Here is a 4,622-nt window from a genome sequence, read left to right as displayed (position 1 = left end):
AACACTGACAACAAAAATAATTATCACAAGTAGAGGAGAAAAAAATGGGTGGGAGGAAAATGCAGAAGGAATGAATTAGAGGTTTATGGTTCTTTTATGTGGTTTGGATAATGGCACATAAAGGTTTGTCAAGTGTGAAACTGTACTCCTGAAATTTTTAGAGTATTGGAAAACAACAGTATCTAAAAATTATATAATTAATGAGTTAATTGTTTCTATTCAGATTACATAAATCCTTCACCTTTTCCTAAAGATTTTTGTAGAGAGGAACAATTCTGAGTTTCAAATCAATTTTTTTAGATCTTGAACTCACATGGTCAATAAAAAGAATTTGTGAATGAATAGAATGCGTGTTTAGGTTTTGGTCTCTCAAAATCTGCTTAGTCCTTGAGTAGGACCCTGCCCTGCAGTTATTTCAGGTTTTAACATTTCTGACCTCTAACCTAATACCTCTTATATTCTAAAGCAGGTAGGCAAGGATAAAGGCATCCTAGTTCTTCGCCACTCTCACTGTGATCTAGTATACTGCCAATGGTGGATAAAGAGCACTAAATCGGCCTGCTCCCATGTAATTAATTCTAAAGTATTCTACAGCATTATCCTACAGTATTAATTCTACAGCTTTTGAAAAAAATTCCTTGATTGGGGGAGAGAACTTGATATAGTCTAGTTTATATTTTGGATCTTGCTCTTTCTTTTTTTCATTTTACTTTTTTTTATTGAATCACTGTGAGATAGATCCTTACCCTATTCATGATTAGGTTTCAATCATACATACTTATTCCTCCACCAGTGTACATTTACCTCAACAGAAATCTTTCACTTATTAATATGGGTATAGAACAAATAATATTGGTTATGATTATCATTTATAGATTTTAACTCAACATTATTCAAGAAAAAAGTTTCATCCCAAGATTTATTGCTTGGCTTGATTTAAATGCTGGTGGGAAACATGTCACAGAAATAGATAAATCCAAGGGCAAATCTTATTTTGCTATCACTTTGAATTAATTACTTTTGCCCCTTCCTTGCTTCTGCCTGAAATTCATCACAAAATGTTACTCCATGAAAAACAAAAACAAAAACATATGCTGGTTCCAAGAAACAAAATCTGCCCTTTTTGAAAAAAAAAAGTAAATCCAAATAGAATGTTTCCTTTTCCCCCTTTTCAACCTGGAGGCATACTTTGAGAAGAGAAGCAATGTCAGAAACTCTAATTGCATCTTATTGGGGTTTTACTATTTCAGCATGTGGCTTTAGGAGGAAAAGCTGTCATATGATCTCATCTTTAGCAATAATAGCAATAAAGGGGGAAATTACAGTCAATGGTAAATGGCTTTGGGGACACATTTTTTTCCCCCGTAGCCTCAGATCTGTGACGTACTAGAGAAATCTAGCAAGCTTATGAAGCTTCCACATTGTTTTCTCTTACCTCTTGGTGGATGGCTACAGATAAAGGAATTAGGTGCAGACACAAGCTTCGAGGTTTTAGTCTGTTTGTTTTGTTTTCTTTCCTTGAGCTGTTTTAACCCGAGCTTTAATCCTTCATCTAATTTGTTGAAAGTGGCCATGTGGTGTAGGGAAGGCTGAAGAGAAAGAAAAACTCTCTTATTAAGGCCATGGAAATTGAAACTGGGGAAAAAAAAAACTGAAGATGAGCTAGCATTTTCTGTGCAAGAGCCCCTGGAAGGTTCTGGTTCCCGCTGAGCTCAGAACAGCCGAGCGGGTAGGAATAAGAGAGAAACAGAGGTGACCCTGGCTGTGTGTCTCCAACTCTGGCACAAAAATGAGCATCAAGAGCCTTCAGCTGCCACAAGAGGAGGAGGGAACCAAGGGTTCTGATTGCCAAGTGAACCTGAAATTTGTAAATTAATAGGTGCAGATGGTGGGGAGCTGTTTCTCTGAGAAGAGGTTATGGGAGTGGGAGGGGGGAGAGGCAGCTCTTTCTGCACAGTCAGCAGAATCAGAAAGTCTTAGCAGCACTGGGGAGTGTAGAATATGGGGGGAGCTTGGATTTGGAGTTTTCTCACTTCCGCTTTCACGACTTTTCAAGGGCCCTGAGATCTCTAGGTTTCGCATGACTCCCTCACCTCTATCCCCAAGAGCGCTCTTGGACAAAATCAGTTTCCCAAACCCTCTGTCCCCTAGGATCACTATAGGGAGGTGTTAATAGTCGCCCCAATTAGGCTGCCACTGCTCCGCCCTCAGAAATAGCTCTTCACATCAGACTGACTCTGGATAAGGCTTCCTTCGTTCCCCATAGTTCTGTCTGTCCTTCTTCTTCTGTACTGGTCACCCTGCTCACATCTATCACTCTAACACTCCCTCACCCCCAGAGCTGTGACTTCTTCAGGAGAAGAAAACAAGGTGGAAGGGTGGTCTTGCTCCTGGCTGTCTCTAGTATCTCTGGAGAAAGAGTCCACGGTTCATGGTCCTCCGTTGTTCATCGATTTGCTCGAGCGGGCCCAGTAATGTCTCCATCTTGAGACTTGTTGTTACTGTGTTTGGCATATCGAATACATCACAGGTATCTTGCCAGGCTCTGCCGTGCGGGCGAGATACTCTCAGTAGCTTGCCAGGCTCTCCAAGAGGGGCGGAGGAATCAAACTCGGGTTGGCCATGTTGGCTGCGTGCAAGACAAACGCCCTACCGCTGTGCTATCACTCCAGCCTGACTGCGACATCTGTCACCCCATTGATCGCCAGGGTTGATTCGGAGAAAGAGTCGCCCAAGTTAAAAGGAAAAAATGATACTAGGTCTTATAATATTTAGTGTTGGGATTAACTAAAAGAATCAAGGTTAGTCACCCACAGCAACTTCATTGATTCGCAATTGAGAGTCCTAGAGAGATGAGATAACTTTCCAGTCACCCAGAAATTATGTACAGAGTCAGATCAAAAACTAGATTCAGGGGCTAGAGAGACAGAACAGAGGGTATAACATTTGCCCTGCAAGTGGTGATCCAGGTTCCATCCCTGGCACTGTGTATAGTCCTTCAAGCACTGCCAGAAGTGATCCCTAAGTGCACAGCCAGGGGTAAGCCTTGATGAGCACTGTTGGGTATGGGGTTCCTGAGTGCACAGCCAGGAGTAAGCCTTGATGAGCACTGCTGGGTCGGGGGGTGGGGAAAAGAACCCAGTTTCCTTGAACTCCTTGTTCTGACTTCTTCCTATAGAACCATGAAATCCCTCCCTTAGTCTTGACTGTTCTTTGAGAGAGTCCATTTTGTAGACACGTAGACATGCCACGGGCATGCTCTCAGTGGAGCCTGAGCCCATTTACTTCTGAGACCTACCTGTCCATGCAGGATGAGCCTGTCAGTGATTTTATTGTACAAACACACTAGGATTCTAAAAAGTTCAGTTGTTATAATTTGGCTCCCATCCTTACAGTATAGTGTTGGCTCTACTGATTTAGATATTTGCAGACACTGTACCTCTATACTGAAGACCACTCTAAGACCCCTAACCTTGCCCCAGGTTACCTGCACACAGTCTTTTCTTGCTCCTTCCTTATTTCATTTCCTTCCTTGGCATTTTCTTTTCTGTAATCTAGGGCCAATGGTTTGCTAACGTTTGCCATCCTCTGCCTCTTCAGCTATGTGAATGCCATCCTCCGGACTATGCAAGGTATAGCCTGTATTTCCCGGTGCAAAGGTCTTTGTTGGGAGATTAAATTCTACTCCCTGGTGTCGTTGGAGGCAGAATTATAAAGAGAAAAGTCCCCCAACCAGGAAATTTAAAGTTTCATGTAATTACTCACAACTGAGAAACCTGAAGCTATTTCAACTGAGAGGAGGCACTCGCTTTTCTTATCTACAAAATGAAAGCATTAGTAATATTTCCCCAGAGTTAAATTACAGGACTGTTTGGACCCTTCTGCATCTTCTATCATCATGGGCATGAGAAATAGCTGTGTCCTTGGAAACAGTTTTGGGGGACAGCCTGTTGGCCCTTCTGAGAACTTTTCTGCACAGTTTTGGATCATTTCTCAGGAAAGAGCCTCCTGAGATGGGCATCATTTTGCACATAAATGCAGTCTCCACAGCTATGGCTTGGTAGAGGCATCTGGCAATAGACCGCTGATTAGCAGCCAGGAGTCACGCAGGAGTTGAGTCAGCCACACCTCCTTCTAAATTTGGGTCTGGTCGTGCCTGCGCCCTGACAAGACCCTCCCCTTGACTTTAGAGATGTGACTTCAGCAGGAGCTGTGCACCAGGGAACTGTGTAGCTGATCAGAGGTTGCACTCCGGCGTCAGGAGACAGAGCACGCAGACAACATCCTTCTTGGGCTTTCTGTCCTCCAAGACCTTCTTGTCAGCCAGCAGATTCAGCAAAGGAGATGCTACATCTCCAGATCACCTGTTCATCCAGTTTGGAAAATGAATTGTGCTTGCGAAACATCTCCTAGCATATTAAAATTGGGGAAAAAAGATGATGGAAGGGCCGGGAATGTGGTTTAGGTAGCAGAGCATACGGCAAGTATGGACAAAGCCGTGCATGCAGTTTCCAGTCTCATATCACCGCCCCTAACCTGTATAGTCATGGTGGACCCAGAGCATCATCCACTGAGAATCCCTGACATTGGCTGGGAGTCTGGAAAAGCACCACTGGGGTTGG

General features: G+C 43.2%; 1 non-coding gene across 1 annotated transcript; it reads left to right on the top strand.

Moving 5' to 3' along the window:
* The first annotated feature begins 205 nt into the window (after window positions 1-205).
* Window positions 206-319, top strand: LOC130016905 (U5 spliceosomal RNA). Its single transcript, XR_008791285.1, has one exon. It is a non-coding gene; the product is annotated as a U5 spliceosomal RNA (small nuclear RNA).
* The last annotated feature ends 4,303 nt before the right edge of the window (window positions 320-4,622 follow it).

This window comes from Sorex fumeus, unplaced genomic scaffold, assembly GCF_029834395.1.
Source record: "Sorex fumeus unplaced genomic scaffold, SorFum_2.1 ptg000007l, whole genome shotgun sequence".
Classification (NCBI taxonomy): domain Eukaryota; kingdom Metazoa; phylum Chordata; class Mammalia; order Eulipotyphla; family Soricidae; genus Sorex; species Sorex fumeus.
This window is presented reverse-complemented; position numbering and strand designations above follow the sequence as displayed.